Source organism: Phodopus roborovskii, unplaced genomic scaffold, assembly GCF_943737965.1.
Source record: "Phodopus roborovskii unplaced genomic scaffold, PHOROB, whole genome shotgun sequence".
Lineage (NCBI taxonomy): Eukaryota > Metazoa > Chordata > Mammalia > Rodentia > Cricetidae > Phodopus > Phodopus roborovskii.
In genome coordinates, this window is record NW_026125227.1 from 62,995 (window position 1) to 81,425 (window position 18,431).

Sequence of the window (18,431 nt, forward strand, 5' to 3'; positions counted from 1 at the left end):
ACACACACACACACACACTGGGATATTGGTTTTCTCAGACTTTGGGAGGACAAGTAGTACCTAAGACTTAGCTTTGAAACATACTGAACATCTGCCTGCACTTATTCTGGCAAACAATATAAATATAGTCATTTGTTAACGTCATTCATTATTTTATGTAACTCGTGTGTTAAAGTGATTCAGAAGCATTCTGAGGAATAACTTATGAAAGTTCGTCTGTATTTCCATTCAAGAGTCCATGAAAAGAGGAAAATTATTTTCTCAGAAATAACAGAAGGTAATCAAATAAAGAGTTAAATGAGGGCAGAACCTTTTTATATTTGAGAAGTATCTAATGCTTAGCAGACTCATCCACATTTCTGAACTGTATGGGTGTATAACTTAAGGCTTAAAGGTAAGGCTTAAAGGTCATAAGGTATTCCTTCAATTCTTACAGTTGGGATTTTCCACGGATTCTTCCTTTTGACTTGCCATATTTGAAAACAGATTTTATATATTTGAGCAAAAGTTTCTGTAACACATCTCCTTCAGTGACGTTTTAAAATTTAGTATTTCAAGTTATAAATAAGCAAAAATAAATCAAGTAATTTTTCTTCCAAGAATAAATATCATAAGGAATTTTTGAGTGATATAGTAAAAACATTTCATTTTAATGATATCCGAGGTCATAAAACTGATTTACTGATAGTCAATTAAGACTACAAACTATGTGACCAAAGTAAATTGCTTCCAGTTTTCACAAATATAGTCAGTTTGCCTAAATTCCTTATTGATTCAGCATTTGAAGATTTGTTGATATGGAGGTATTTGTGTCCTAATTAAGGGAGTGAACTTTTATACTTCCAGAACATGTATCACTGCAAAATAAAGTGAATTTGGGAGTTGTAGTTTCTCTATTCTTAGTAATTATAAAAATCTCCTCTACTTTTATTCCACACAGGTATTCATCTAGTTACTAATTTTCCTCAGTGCTTGTGTTAGATAGTTTATATCAACTTGACATAAACTACAGTTACTGGAGAAGAGGGAACCTCAACAACATACTCCATAGATTGGCCTGCAGGCTAGTCTGTGATACATTTTCTTGACTGCCTGGGTGGGCTAATCCCATGGTAGAGTGAAGTACTACCCTTGGGCTGGTTGTTCCAAATGCTATAAGAAAGCTAGCTGTGCAAGCCATGAGGAGCAAGCCAGTAGACAGCATTCTTCCATGGTCTCTACCTAAGTTCCTGTCTTGAGTTCATGCCCTGACTTCCCTGGATGAGACTACAAGCTGTAAGGTAACATATAACTTTTCCTCCCCAAGCTACTTTTTGTCACAGTATTTTATCATAGAAATAGAAATCCTAAGACAGTGCTCACTTTGTGCTTATTTTATAGATAAGAATTTGTTAACATTTCTCTCTTGGTATTACTGTCTTATAGAGCTAGAATGGGCCTGACCAGCATCTTTAAACTAAGAGGGAGCATGGGCAATAGTACAAAAAACCTACAGAAAAGCCAAGATTTTTATAAGATCATTATAAAAAATGTTGTGAGGGTTCTAGTGCCAAGATACATTTTCATGACTACTCCAGTGTTCTTTCCACATCCATCAGTAAAACAATCATTTATACTGGTGATCCTGACTAGATCTTGATGGGCTTCCAAAACTTTAAAATAAAATATGTTTCCACTTTGTCTACTTTGTCTACTAACCATCTGAAGCTATAAAAACTAAACAAGTTATTTTCATGTTACTCATATCCCCTATTCTCAGATAATTTTAAACTGAATTTAAATTAACTGATGATAGTTGAGTCCAAATGTTTCAGCACAGTAATATTTTTATACAACATACTTGTCTATTTGCCATTCTCTAGGCATGTTTTAATTTATCAAGAATCTTCCCCTTAATATTGGCCTAATCTACAGCACAAAGCACAATGGGACAATTACTGCCTAAAGGCTAAATACTATGACTTCTGCTAATGTAGACGAAGATTGCATTAGCTCTCTGTTCTAAGTAAATACGTCACTTCCGATTCATTTTGAAATCATACTCTACTCAACCCTCAGGTTGTTTTCCCCCATGAAGTGTTGTTAAATTCAACGTTCCCAATTCTGTGTATATATAACTGATTTTTTTTTTTTTTTTTTTTTGAGCCAGAATTTAGAAAGTGAACTGGGAGGTCCATTTTGAAGAAGAAAATGGAATGTTTTGATAGATTTTAAAGACTGTATTGTAAAACCCACAAAAAAGGTTGGGAATAATGCAGTAAATGTTGTGGGAGATTTCAAAGGGAATGTTTTTCCAGGAGAGTTGAAAAACATGAAACAGGAGGCAAAGAAGATAAACATGTAAATTGTATATTTGTTTAGATAATAAACTAAACCCATTGAGAGCATTTATTACAATATGTGGTTAAAATCAGTAGTTTCTTATGTATACTTTGTGACCTTCATAAAGTTATAACAAAACTAAGATCTGTAAATCATCCCAAGGTCTGATTCCCAAAGACACAGTCCGACTCTTGACAATTAGACATTCGGAAATGGTTCCAATAACAAATGAAACATAATAAGTAAAAGTAAATACAGAATGTAGAGGGTTGGTAATATATTACTGAAGAGCTATTTATAAGACTTACTGTCGCTGAACAAAGATTTGTGAATGTTGTGTCTCCATTACATTATATGCTAAAACAGACATCAAGAGATATTTTTTTACAAAAGATTACTTGAGGAAGCAATATTCGTTGCGTAAATATCTATATACTATAGTTATGGAACTCATGACACATCGCAATAATGATTTTAATGTAACTTGGTAAATCCATGAGTTTATTGGGTTTGCTGCAGTGTGTGGAAGGGCAATCTTTAAAGAAAGCTATCTTTTAAAAAAGTAATATATATATGATATGAAGAGAAACAAGACTAACATAAGGAATGAGATTGTCGAGTTGTGGGAAGTACAGAAAGGGAGAGCAAGGAAAGAGATATCTTGATTGAAGGGGTCTTTATGGAGCTAGCAAGAAACCTGGCACTAAGGAATTTCCCAGAAATGTACAAGGATGACTCCAACTAAGACTCTAAGCACTAGTGGAGAGGATGCCATCCCCTGTAATCAGATTGATTACATTGAATTCAACCTATGGGTGTCTCCTACATATTTTCCACTACAAAAAAATAAAAAGTACTTCTGCTTTCTTTTACATTTTAAAACTCCGTTTATACACATAACAGACAGCTTACCTGAACAAGGAGGAGCTAACGGCCACTAGACTGATAGCTGGGAAGCCAGCATGGGACTGACTCAGGCCCCCCTGAATATGGGTCTCAGCCAGAAGGACTGAGAAGTCTAAGGGACCTCAGACAATGGAGCCAGGATGTATCCCTGGTGCACAAAAGGACTTTGCGAACATATCCCCCATGGAGGGATAACTGCCTTAACCTAGAGACAGGAGAGAAGTCCTAGTCCCTACTTCACATGACCTGTCAGATCTACATGACCCCAACTGGATGGCATTCCCCTACAGATGGAATTGGGGTGGGGGGGATGGGAGGGGAGGGTGGTTAGAGGGCATGTGAGAGGGCAGAGAGGGTAAAAGGGAGGGAAGGAAGGAGAAAGGGAGGGAGGGAGGGAGGGAGAGAGGGATGGAAGGAACTGGGATTGACATGTAAAATAATACATTAAATTTTAAAAAAAAAATGCTTTGACTCCAAAATTTAAGTTCAAGGACAAGTTACTGGGGAAAAGGATTTCTATTTTTGTTTGCACAGAAAATGAAAAGATGTGGATTCCTTCCAGACTAATGTGGTTTGATCAAGCCAGACCTCCTGAAACAGAGTACCAGGTGATTCTACATTCAAAACAGCTGGACAAAGCAGCCCTACAGACTACAGCCAGGATTTCTGAATCTTCTTCGAATCCCCCATGACAGCACCCCTTACCAGCAGGAAGTAGTTTGGAAAGAACAACGCCCAAATTCCCAAATATTGTGTATAAATGTTTGTTTTCATTTAAATGGACTTGGTTATATAAAATAAATTTAAAAAAAAAACTCTATAGATGGCACTTACATTTTTATGGGCTGTAACATTTAGACATAAGCAGAACACGTCTGTTTATTTAAATTGACACTTCTGATTATTTACAAGTCCTTCACAAAGTAGGGCGGCGCCTGGGAAGCCATACTTGCACCTTCTGTTGTGTTTATACTCCTCTTCCTCCTTCCATGCCGCCTCCCCTTTGTTCTGCTCCCACACAGGACTTCTCAGTCTCACTTTCTCTACCACATGGCTCCATGTTTTCCAGAGCGCCCAAAAACCTTCAGGTCCAGTGCAAAGCCTTCAGCCATAGCAACACCTAGAACCTTCTCCTACACTCGCCACTCTCCACCTTCCAGGAAACAAAAGGATGTTTAAAGTCAAGCATACAAAAGAAGCATAGGAACAAGGCTGGTCTGCTCCTACTTTGCCTCTTGACCTCTGTCTCCAGGCACCTGCTGTCTCTGCTCTGCTCCCCTCCCTAATTCAGGAACGAAGACTTGGGAGTGCCTGGCTGTGTTGGTAACCCAGTGAATAAGTGCCATGTCTTCCAGTCAGCCAATGGAAGATTTTCTGTGGCTTACTTCTTAAGACAAAACTGAATCACAACTGACTCCCAGAAACCTCAAAATCAGAATAGGAACTCCTCCACTTTGTACAATGATTCACAGAGAAAAGGAAAACAAAACGATTTAATAATATTTAAACACCATTACTACTGATGATAAATATAATTGCTAACTGTTGAATATGAATGTAATTCCCACCTTTGGGGGCAGGGTTGAATGACACATTGCCAGCAGAAGATGTTTATAATACTTCCACCCAAGACAAGATATGAATCACTTCATCCACTTTGCCTCGCCTACTGTTGCTAACAAACTCAAGATTATACCTTAACTGTTTTTCCAGCAGGATGATTGTCTTAATAGCTGGCACAACAGTAGTTTGCAACATCCTTATTTGTGGATGTTCTAGAAGGTGTTTACTGAGATGTTACTACCTGACAGATACTATGTTAGGCATTAACATTCACTCCCTACAATAGCAACCTACTACGTTAGGTTATGACTAAGTCTAGTTTTCACATGGGGAGATTGGAATGGAGAAGTTAAACAGTTCAAGTCATACAGGAATTAAGCTGCAGAGCAGGGCTGAAATCCAGGCTATTTCAGTGTCATGTTTGTAACCATCTTGCACCTTTGCCCATGTATGCCATAGCAATCTTATTACAGCTCCTCCTCTTGCCACTGATTCTTACAACACATTTCTTAGAAACAGATCTGAAACTTGATCATTTTGCCTCAGTCCCCTGAATGCTAGGATTGTAGGAATGTCCTATCATGCCCAGCATTTTTATCTATTAGTCCTTACAGTTGTATTCTGGATTCCAATCTCGCCAAACTGTTAGTCATTTATGCAAAATGGAGACTAATAGTGTCTAAAGAATGCAAGAACTTATACATAATTTTCTTTGAGATAAGCAATTATGCTCTTCTATTATGTTTAATTTATTGGTTTCCAGCATAATCACAAAAAATAACAAAAAGTTGCAAAACTTTGACAAATAATCCCCTAATGTATAAAGCGAACACTCTTAAACGCTGTGCTTTATAGGCTGATACTGAATCAACCACCTTCACAAATACGGAAAGAGAGAACTGCATTGTCATGCTTTGAAGTGTCTAAATACTGGCCCCTGGTTCAAGCTGGAGCATAATGCCATCAAAGCCACATACATGTTTGTACTCACATATATGCAATGAAAACATACATACAAATAAAATAAAAAAAGAAAAGAAAACAAAACTTAAAGTGCCCTAAACTCAAGCATGGTATCTCAAAATTCTCATAACACATAGCTGATGGGAGATATTCTTCAGTGTATATGTCTCTCTTATTGGTTGATGAATAAAACACTGGCCAGTAGTCAGTAGCAGACGGAAGACAGGCAGGGCCAGGAGACCAGGAGAATGCTGACGAGAGGGGCAGAGAGACACCTCAAGGAGACACCATGTAGCCACCAAAGGAGTAATAAGTCTGGGCATTCTCCAGTAAGCCAAGAACACATGGAAATACATAGATTAATAGAAATGTGTTAATAATTAAGACAGAGCTAGCCAATAGGAAGCCCTAGCCATTCGGCCAGCAATTTTATCATTAATATAGTACTTGTGTATTTATTTGGGGCTGAAGTGGCAGTGACGTGGTGGGACAAGAAACTCATTACTACACATAACTGTCTTAAACACAATTCAATAATTCTAAGCAACCTTATACATAAACATTCCAATCTGTATATGTGTTTAATAGGAAATGGTATCCCTTCCATCCAATTACTATTATGCTAATACTGTTGCTGTGTTTGGTGACTGGTATACTAAGTAAGGTGTACATTACATAACAAATACCATCCAAGATATACAAATGGGCTAGGCACTCATTAGGGGACCAGATGAATTAAGTTAGCAATGAAAGGCCTGGCTCTCAGATAACAGACAGCACTTACTGTCTGTATAGTCTAAACTCCACGTTACCTCACTTAATCTGCTCATATCAAAACCATGAAGTAGGTATCATTACTAGGTTAATCAACCTGCAAAGAACATGCAGCTTTTAAGTTCTGGAGTGGCATTCAGATCAAAGAATAAGGCTTCAAGGTTTTCTAAACCTGTCACGTGGTCTATAAACAAAATGACAAGAAAACTTGTCAGCATAAGCTCAACATAGCATTAAATAAGGGCAGGAGCCAAGGAAATGCCCTGGAGTTAATGAGACAATGGGGGGAAACAAAATAAGGCTGCACAGGGTAACAAGGCCCCATGGGCAGAACAGCTGCTCAGATCAGCTCACACATCCGAAGAGCAGAGCTTCACTCCCTGCTAATCACATAGCTCCACCATGCTCAACACCCAAACAGCCCCACTGACAGTTAAAATTAACATTTGGACATTTCAAACGAGAAAAGTGAAACTTGGAGGTAAAGCTACTCATCTTAAGCTATGTTAGCGTGGGAGCCTCAAATTCAACACAAATCTAGAAGGTGCCAAGGCACAATGCCACAAAATATAAAAAAAGAGAACATGTTTGTCTACTTCCTAATTAATAAATTATATGCTACTAAAAAAAGAAAATAGTACACAGTAACCAGGAAATGGGCTGACTGATTTCTGTGACCTCAAATCAACATGCTCTGTTTATGTTTCTACAAGCAACTACCCTCTTCCAATAAGACAGAAAGCTGTAATAATTCCTCAGCACTGCTGATTCCAATACACTGAGGTCTAAGTTTCTCAAGTTTTGCTTCACTAGTATTATTAAGTGCCAACGAGTTTTAAAAATACAAAATGAACTTTTGTAGAATCTGTTTATTATAAACAAGTACACAAGTTTTTTCAAAGTTAAATTGAAACAGTCTGGCATTATTTCATACACCACTAAGTACAATAAAGTTTTACTTTAAAAATATTTTATGAGTTGCCAATTGCAAGTTGCTGGGCAGGAAAAAGAAGTTCCCCACAAAGGGCCTTTGTATCCTATACCCTGTCTCTAATTTATACTCCAGTTAATAGAATTCGGACCTACACTTATTTTGTTCAAACCCCTTTCAATATCTCTTTTTACAAATTCATATACCACATATATTCTTTGAAGCAAAGAATTATTAATTCTGAAGACCAAACTTTAAAGGCAGTATTTTTTAACATACCTACCACTGGCAATTTATGGTATATAAATATTGTACAAAGATTACAGAGCAAGAATTCACTGTCTTCCTACTTCAATGAAGGCACAGCTGCTTCAGATAGCACCCATTTTCTAAGACTTATACAAACTCAGCTTTGATGTCATTTTGAATATCAGTATGAATAACTTAAAGTAAAGGGGAGGGGGTGGCTCAGTACTTGCCCTACCCTAGCATGAAAACTTGAGTTCCATCCTTAACACCCACATAAAAATGCCAGTGTGTGATGTGTGCTTGTAATCATCTCAGCACTGGAACAATGATGACAGGCAGATTGTCAGAATCACTAAGTCCCAGGTCTCAGTGAGACTGTCAAAAAACCAAGGTGGATGGCTCCTGAAGAACTCACTCAAGAATACCTATGGCTTCCACACAGACAGGTACGGACATGTACACTCTCATACTCGTTTACCCCACACTCAAACACATAAATAAAACCAGAGGTGACATAGATGAACTCTTAACTTACATGACAAATACATTTAAGTATTTTCTGTCTTGTGAGAACGCATACAACTGTATTGTGTTGTACGGTATACATAATACTACTGCATTTTCAATAAATAGCAAATCCAGTGCATGTGCACACCCAGTTATCAGTATGCCAGCATGGACATCAAAGGATGACTTGTGGAGTCAGTTCTCACCTTCTACCCTGAAGGTCCTAGGACTGAATGTGGGCCATCAGGCTTGGTAGCAAGCACCTTTCCCAACTGAGCCATCTCACGGGCCCTATTCTTGGCATTTTTGTTGGTTACCAGCAGTGTGGGAAGTAAAGTTGTCAGTGCTTTATCGTGCGACAAATTTTGAAAAATAATTATTAAAATAGCTATAATTTATCTAGTTGTATGCTTACTCAAGGAATTTATGCCAACCATGTGTTTGGGCCATACAGTGGGAGGAAGTCTGCCCAGACGGCCAGAGGAGATCCACACCGGCAGGGGAGGACAAAGTCAGAGGACACAGCTCCACACCAGCACCAGCAGGGAGGGACAAAGCTCTAAGCACCTGAGGAAGATGCTTTGGGAGAATGGGCTATGCTGCTCCAGGAGCAGAGGAAGAACTGGCTTGGGCTGACAGGTGGGAAGGTCTAAGAGGGGACAATCTGTTCCTTGACATCATAGCTCTGTGTGACAAGTTCTCTAGCCTTAAAACTCACTGCCTCAGTTGTGTAGTTCCTCTTCATTCTTCCCCACCCCTGCTGCTTTTTGTTTTGTTTTGTTTTTTCCTCAATTCAGGTCATTCCTTTTCTTAAGCTAACTTTTCAGACATGAGGTCTTTGGGGCTCACTTGGTATTAGAAGATCTTACATTTTATCAGTTCCAATTGTGCAGCAACTCCTAAAGGCAGGATTTAACAATGGTTATGTTCCTGAGACACTATGACCTAGTGAGTCAGCCTCCTCCGCTGCCCAGCTCCTTTCTGTCAATGTAGCATTGTCTTACTCTATGGCAGCACATAGAAAGCCATGGGGGAGGGGATGAGAATGGAGCTAGGGATTATGGTAACAAAACAAAACAAAACAAAAAACGGCAATAGCCTCGGAGAAAAACGGTAATTTTAAAATTTTTAGGTACATTTATTTTATGCATACGAGTGTTCTGCCTGCATGTATGTGCATGGCCCAGATGCACACTTGGTACCCACAGAGGTCAGAAGAGATACCAGACAGATCCTTTGAACTCAAATTAGAGACAGCTGTAAGCCACTGTGGTGCTGGGAATCAAACTGAGTCCATGGAAAGAGCAAGTGCTCCTATCGCTCAGTCCACTGAAATCAGTTTGCCTTGAGAGATCTACTAAGGCAACACCACATAACCTCTCCAGATGTGTTTACAGAGGTCATAAACCATGTATCTCCTCAGATTTTAGTTTGAAAATTTTTAAATAGGGAACCTAGTTTCTCTAGCACCTAACAATAAATCATCAATACATTGTGTAATATGAAACAAGATGGCAATAGTACAGACTGTAACAAAGTACACAAAAATGCAAATGTAAGTAACAATACTTCTGAGAAAAGCAGATGTGTGCAGCTCTAGTCTCCATGGCACTTCACTTTCCTGAGTTTCTGACAGATTACAAGGCATGCGTTTAGAAATACAAAGAGTTTAGAAATGCAGGGCTGGAGAGATGACTCAGGAGGTGAAGTGCTTGGCTTGCTATGCATGTAAAAGTTAGGCAGAACACATTACATCTGTACCCAGTGCTTGGGGCCAGGAACAGATACAGGAGAATTCTTAGAGCTTGTTGGTCAGCCATTCTAGCCAAATCAGCAATCCCAAGTTTAGTGAGAGAGATGTGTCTCACTGTCTCAAAACAAAACAAAACCCCAAACAGTGGAGAGTGACAGAAGATGATATTGGACATTAATCTCTCTCTCTCTCTCTCCCTCTCTCTCATCTCTTTCTTCCTCTCTCATCTCTTTCTCCCTCTCTCTCCCCTGCATGCATACATACATACATGCACACCTAAAAATGAAATATATTAAGAAATCACATTGACATTGTAATTTATAGTTTTTAAACATTTTACAAGCACATTTCAAGCTTTATAACAATTGTGCTAAATAGAAAGCTAAACTTTCTCCATATGAGGATGAGACTTTAGCCAGATAGCTATAAAAACAACTTAAAAAAAAAAAAAAAGTCAGCTACAGTAATCAATATCCTATCCCTATAGATACCTAAAAATTCCACTTACAATAACTAGTAGCCAGTCAAATCAGTGAATGAAAAGCAGATGAAGAATACAAGAGATAAGCCTTCTCTTGGAAAAATGAGAGGGATTAAACTTCCCAATACATTAGTTATTAGTTCAAAAATTACAAGCACCATTTATTGCTACTGCATCTAACTACCACATTACAAATATGGACTAAAAACACAGTTTCTCCAAAAGACTGGTCTCCTGAAAGAACTAAGACTGCAAATATTGCCCCATAATACATTAACAGCAAAGGCATCTTACTACAAAGCAACATGTGACAAGTTATAATAATAGCAGGGACTCATCACTTGAACAGGAGAGTCACAATGCAGCAATGACAACACATAGTCCTTTGCAACTGGACCGCCTGCTTCACTTACAGTCACCTTACAGAGACACATTAGTTACTCAAACTCAGTCCATTTCCCTTCGCCCTCCTTCATCACAACATTCAATCACAACTGCATAATCATCCCTTGGAACAGAACTTAAATATATACAAGAAAGTAAGAGGGATGGGGGATACAGCTTAAAGATAAAGTGCTTGCCTAGCATATGCCAGGCCCTGGGTTAACCAGAACCAAAATGAAAGAAAAAGAAACAAGGAAAAAAGTAAGAAAAAGAAAGAAATCACTATGAAGATTTAGGGAAAATGTGTGTAACCACAGTGCTAGGAAGGGGAAACAGGAGGGTCTTTTGGAGCTTGCTGGCCACTGCTCTATTCCAATGGACTCTAGGTTCACAAAAGGCCCTGCCTCAAGAAAATAAGATGGACAGCAATTAAGTAAGGTGTCTAACATTGACTGCTGACTTCCACATGCATGCACCTGTATATAAACCTCACACCCTGTGCATCAAAAAATATCTGTGTACTCATACATGCACACGCACACATGCATGCATGCATGCATGCACACACACACGCACACACACTCAAACAAGGTATAATATCACTCTGTGCTAGCTAGTTTTTATGTCTAGTTGACACATCTACAGTCACCTTGGAATAGAGAATATTAGTTGAGAAAATGTCTCTACCAGATGGGCTTGTGAACAAAGCTGTGGTGCATTTTCTGGACTGATGAATGATGAGAGAGGGACCAGCTCACTATGGGTTATGCCACCTTTGGGCTGGTGGTCCTTGGTGTTATAAGAAAGGAGGCTGAGCAAGAATGAGAAGTAAGACAATAAAGAACATTCCTTCATGGCCTCTGCATCAGTTACTGCCTACAGCTCTTGTCCTGACCTCCCACATGATGGACTACAGGCTGTGAGCTGAAATAAGCCCTCAAGTTGCTTTGGTCATGGAGTTTATCACAGTAACAGGCAGCCTAACTGGGTGAAGGCCTATACCCTAAGCACTTGGAAAGCTAACGCAGGAGAGCTGCTGAGAGTTGGAGGCCAGCCTGAGTGACAGACTTACAACCTTTCTCCAAAGATTTTAAAAAAAAAAAAAAAAAAAAAAAAAAAAAAAAAAAACAGACTTCATAGTATGGCTACATAATCTGTTGTTCATCCTTGCATATCAAGAAACACAGATAATTTTAAAGCTATTTGGAGGCTGAGGCAAGAAGACCACAAGTTCAAGACCTTCCAGAACAATGTAGAAAGGAGGCCCTATTGCAAAATCAGAAATTTAAAAACAAAACTGAGTATGTATGTAGCTCCATGGTACAGCACTTGTCTAGCCTATAATAAACCACAGGTTTAGTCAGCAGTACCACAAATAAAGAGAAGGAAGTGGGGGCTCAGGGAACAGTGTCTCCAACTCATTGAGGAAACTGCCCAAAGTAACAATCCATTTATAACTGTCATCTAACATAACCAACTTGACAATACAGCGAGAAAAACTAGAAATGACATAAATAACTATCATTCCAGCTATTAAAAAACATGAAGCAGTGCTGGAGAGACGGCTCAGCAGTTAAGAGCACTGACTACTACTCTTCCAGAGACCCTGAGTTCAATTCCTAGCGAACCATGATGGCCCACAACCATCCATAGTGAGATCTAGTACCCTCTTCTGGCCTGAAGGGACACATTCAGGCATAACACTGTATACATAATAATAATAAAAAAAAATCTTAAACAACAAAAACAAAAAACCATGAAGCAGGGGCTGGTAAACTGGTTCAATGACTAACACTGACTACTATCAAGCCTTTGACCTAAATGAAGCCTGGAACTACATGGTAGCAAGAACTTACACAAGCTGTCCAGGGCACGGGCATGCATGTATATACAAACACACATACATACATGGATGGATGGACAGCCGGACAGATGGATAGAATAAAAATGTTTTTAAATCTTGAAGCAAAATCACCCATACCAGCTAGGTATATGCCTTTAATGACAGCACTCAGAAAATAGAGGCAGGCAGATTACTGTAAGTTCGAGACCTGCCTGATCTACAGAATGAGACCTTGTCTTTAAATGAAAAGTAAAATAAAATTATACATACTTATTTGGATTCATTTCCAAGAAATACTTTAAGTATGTAGTTGAGGGGGGCAGCCCACAAAGCCAGGTTCTTAAAAAATGGCCAGAAATGTCAGGGGTTAGAGACATAAAGGCACAGTAATCCAGGGGTTGCCCAGAGAACTGCTGCCGAGTAGCTGAATGGAGCTGAATTTCACTCAGTGCACCTCTAATTGTTTGGCCGTCTATATTTACCAGCTAGGCAAGACACAAACACATTTTTCTTTGGAAAGATAATTTACATTGGAAGAAAACTTGCAATGGGAAAAAGCTGAAGATTTAACACATCTTATCCACACAAGGAACCGGACTGTGTGGGAAGAGACTTGGGTACAAGGGTGGCTCAGCTTTCTGACACACGCATGCCTCCCTCCACCTGCTCGCTTCCTCTGCTGCTCTAAAGAAGCAATGATGCAAATGAAGAGGTAGACACAATGACCAAGGCCATGGCTACTACTTTTCTCCTGTGACCAAAAGAAAACCAAGCAATACTTCTTCCACCAGGCCATTCAGGAGGGAGTGTGCACACAATGAGCAGAAGGGGAAACGAAGTTGTCTATGTCACATCTTCTCAGTATATGAACAGAAGAGAAGACCCAGAGAAACAAACTTGATCACCTCAGTGATGAACAAAATGGACAGATTTAAAGTCACACAAATGCTGACAGAACCAGACACTATGTTATCAAGGACTGGTACTAATATTTCAAACCTAAGTAAAAGCCAAGGAATGGATCACACTACAATGCCCCTGGTCAAGTTACCTACCTGAAACACAGCTGAATTGTTTTGAAATAGATGTCTTTAGGAATTTCACTCTGTGTGTGTGTGTGTGTGTGTGTGTGTGTGTGTGTGTGTGTGTGTGTGTGTGTGTGTGTGTGTGTGTGTGTGTGTAGTGCCTTTAGAGCTTTGGAAAGATTTTTTCCTTTAAACTGCTTTGCCCATGGTATTGATCTTACCAACCAACCATAGTTCTGCCAAAAAAACACCACTTTTCAAGAACAAGGGATTAATACATACAAACTTGCTTACAAACAAATATTAGTATCCTTGTTAATAACATTAAGAGTGTGTGTGTGTGTGTGTGTGTGTGTGTGTGTGTGTGTGTGTGTGTGTCTTGCTGAACCTGGAGTTCACCAGTTTGGCTAGACTGGCTGTCAAAATAGTGTCAATCTAGTGGGGTCCTTCAGTTTATAAAATAATAATCCATAGTTGAAAACTTCACAGACTCCCCTTGTGGAAGCCAAGATGCCGGGCCTCAAGATGCTTACAAGCAACGAATGTGCCTTTCCCCTAAGAAATGTAGTTGCCACAAGACTTTATCAGCAATGTCAGGCAATATAGGCTATTCTCAAAACACATAATACAATCTATGGGGAACAACCAGGTCACTACATAATGCCAACCATTTCTTACTTGGAGAGAACTATTAAGCAGTCATTTGACTTTTCTTACAGGCCATGCCTGCCATCTGGCCAATTTGCTCCAGAAACCAGCTGCTCTCATACTTCAAGTGTACAGGAATGCCAACAGAAACTGAAGTTACTTCCCTTTAAGCACTATCATCTTCTGGAAAATGTGGTTATCTTCTATTACAACATGCTGTAGAAAGGGCTTTCCTGTGGAATTATGTATGGAATGCATGGATATCAGTAAACATTTGAAAACTTCAGCTCTCCTAAAGTCTAAAGTCAAGAGTTTCACAAGAGTCTGACTGTTTCATTTACTGAACCAAATCTGTTCCGGAAAATTAATCCAGTCACCAAAAATTTTACTTCATTTTTAATTTGCTTTTGTCCAGTTCAACAGCACTCTAAATAACTTATCAGCAGCTAACTGATGTTGGCCTGGGCAAGTAACAGCGTGCCAGATCTTGAGTCTCTTTGACTGTAAGAAAAAAAGATGTCAGACGAACGAAAATTTACTGTCGAGCATGTGCCAGGTAGCACTTAAAGCATGTTATACTACTCTGAACAGATTTTCAAGCATTCTGTCACGTGTTAACTCAAACAACCCTGCACTGTAGTCACAATTCTTATTAAGTTGCACATGATGGAAAGGACACTCTCAGTTTCCACGTGTCTCACACAGCAGGTGGCAGAGCAGGATCTGAACAGACAGCTGGAATCCAGAATCCACACTATTAAGATACAGCTGCCTATTAATTATAAAATAATAATCTTGCCCAGCTCATAAAATTCCTGTGAAGTATACATTTAGTCAGACTCATTGAAGCATCTGAAAGTTTTTAAGTGCTATGTAAATATAAGGTACTTATTACCAAAGTCATGATTCACTGATAAAACTGTGGCGTTACCTAAGAGAGCAAGTTAAACTTTTTTGTTTTTACTTATGTTTAAAGGATTGGCCTTTAAAACTCAACCTCACATGAATGATGTCCCTGAACAAGCTCTCACTAGACCGCTCCGTTTCTCCTCCAGTGCTCCCAGAGATGAAAATCTCACACGCTTACAGGTCAGCCCATTCCAGCTTGAGATGTTCTTGCTATTATTAGAAATGTCTTCCTTTTTCTCCAAAACAAAATTAGGCTTTTTCACATGACAGTCCTATAAATACAAACCACTGACATGTACTCACACCACTCAACCCATGACATTTAGTGAAGTCCTCTTCAAAACTTAACTCTCCAAATTCAGTGTGATACCCAAGAAGAGGCTTAGGTGAGATCAGCACCAAGATTTTCCTGAATCTACAAGCATAGCCTTGGCCTCCAGTTCTTGACTGACAAGGTGATTGTGTATACATTAACACTGACTTGATTAAAACCTCTCAGTTCTCTTAGCAATTTTCTCCATCTCAGTTCAGAACTTGATATGGCACCCTTCCTTCCTTCCTTCCTTTCTTGTTTTTCTGTTGTTGCTTTTTGTTTTGTTTTGTTTTGTTTTTCGAGACAGGGTTTCTCTGCATTGCTTTGGAGCCTATCCTGGAACTTACTCTGTAAACCAGGCTGGCCTGGAAATCACAGAGATCCGCCTGCCTCTGCCTCTGCCACCTAAATGCTGGGATTAAAAGCGAGCATTAATTAAATGTTTTTCATCATGGTTCATGACTCTAACCTATAAAGATCTGTGTAAATCTAAATCTCATATGCATACTTTATCAACTATTGTCACTCCTTCTGGAGTTCATCCTCACTTCGGCTAATGGCCTCTTGGGCAAAGAACTGCCCCCACCTTGACCACTGATTTGGACATGCAGTCCTATGTGCTTGCAGGAGACAAACATAGAAAACTGCTGAACCTTGCCAAGTCAGAATAAGACAGCCATTCTACCTCCCTGCTTTTGTTGTGGTCTGTCAGATACTCCAAGGCCTTAGCCAAAACGTTGCTGTGAGACCTTGGGTGACTGTCCAGGTAGCATGCACCTTTTGGAAGTTGCCCATCCGCACTTCCTGTCTACCTTGTATTATTATTTTCTTTCTCAGGTCTTGATGAGGTTGAAGATTAAACTATCACAACTATTATTCTCTCTTCCTAGTTAGATATATTAGGTACTAGACTTAAGATTTCCAGCTTAGGACAACTCTATTGTAAACTCCGTTATGCCTTCACCCTAGGACTAGATATGTAGGTCATTTTGTTTTCGATTTTCCTTTTCTTAGAGCACACTTGTTATTCACTGTTTTGTATGTAGTTTTGTATCAAGCCTAAATCATTTCTTTAGACTAAAAGGGGAATTGTAGTGAGATATTCACTTTGTCTGCTTCTGTGACACTGACCACACCCATTGGGGGTGGAGGCAGGGGCAGAAGTGACCTGTGGAACTAGGTCTGAGAAAGAGCCTGGCTAGCTCAGTCGGTAGAGCTTGAGACTCTTAATCTCAGGGTCGTGGGTTCGAGCCCCACATTGAGCGCCATATATTAGAGCTGGGCTCATAAATGTCATCATCTAGAGCTTTTTATGTGGGTTCCGGGAACTAAACTCCGGTCCTGAGCTATCGCCCTAGCCTTTCTTATTTTCTCACTTCATACATGTTAGAAGCTTCCTCTTCAACCTTTTTCAATAACACCCTTTAAAATGCAAACTGGAAGAGCTACCAGAATATTTTGTGTATATTCCTTTATCTTTTCCTTCTCACAGAAATAAGTAGTGGCTTAGATTCTCTTCTGATTCTTCTAGTCTGTGAGTATACTCCAGCCCCAATGTACTCTACTATAACTCTAATGTACTCTTCCTAAAGACAATCATATACCACTACTGGCACATAAACTTTTTTTATCTTGCAAATATAACTATACTAAGCTGCTATTGTCGTCATTTTTACCTTACTCCTCGAAAAGTAGTTCTTTTCATTGTCCCCATAACCTCCTAGCATACATAAAGTGAGAAAACAAAATGCATTTACACATGTATAATTAAGCTCTGCTGTCAGGCTCAATTCTTACTGAAAAAAAAGAAAGGTAGCTATAAATGGTAACAAGATTTCATAGACTCAAAAGTGTCAAGAGTAACTCAACAGAGAAATGACAATAATTTAAACAAATGGTTCTGGAATAAACAGTTTATCTCTATCAGGGAAAAATGACTTGGCCATTACTTTTCACAGTATATAAAAATTAAATTGCAATAAATCACAGATCTACATATAAGAACAAAAATGAACAAACTTGTACCTTCATAGTACTGGGATAGGCAAACTTTTCTTTTAACTAAAATAAGCACAAACTATAACAGAAAATTGGCAAAAACAGATAACATCAAAACTAAGAACTTTGACAAGAGAGATGTTTTGTGTGCTTAAGAGAGCTTACTGGTCTTGCAGAGAATCTAGATTTGGTTCCCAGTTCCTACATGGTGGCTGACAATCATCTGTAACTCCACTCAAGGGCACCAAACATATGTGTGTGTGTGTGTGTGTGTGTGTGTGTGTGTGTGTGTGTGTGTGTGTGCAAAGCACTCACAAACATAAAAAAATCCTTCTAAAATACTAAAACTCCTATTCTGCTAGAAATACTATTAAAAAATGAAACGCAAACCAAACACTAGAAGATGACATTGTAAGACATATGCCATCTGATAAAGAGCTGATTTCTACTCAGGATATATAAAAACTTTTTACAACTCCATATATAAAAAGATAACAGGTTGGGTTTTTTAAATAGGCAAAATGTATTTGAACAGACACATCACAAAAGAAGGTATGTAAACAGCCAAGAAATATTCAAAGACAGTATCATTCATCATCAGAGAGAGGCAAATCAAACTACAATGAGAAACTACTGTAAATAAAATCAAAGGAATGACAGAACCAGGTGGCAACAATGAGGAGCATCTAGAACTCTCAGACAATATGAGAAGACAAAATGATGCAGACACATTAAAGAGAGGAATTGTAAATGCTAAAGGTAAACTGTGCCACATTCCCCAGCATCTCACTGCCAAGTACTTATCCCAAAGAAATGAAAACACATATTTATAAAGATTGTGTGAACATTCATTCACAGTCCA

The 18,431-nt window shown here is 38.9% G+C and overlaps 1 protein-coding gene and 1 non-coding gene across 2 annotated transcripts in view; one reads left to right on the plus strand and one right to left on the minus strand.

Annotated features, from left to right (window-relative positions):
• The window catches only part of LOC127227087 (USP6 N-terminal-like protein), a gene marked incomplete at its 3' end in the record, with an annotated part of 112,350 nt that overhangs the window by 49,089 nt on the left and 44,830 nt on the right, over nucleotides 1-18,431 (minus strand).
• Trnak-cuu (transfer RNA lysine (anticodon CUU)) lies at nucleotides 16,764-16,836 on the plus strand. Its single transcript has one exon. It is a non-coding gene; the product is annotated as a tRNA-Lys (tRNA).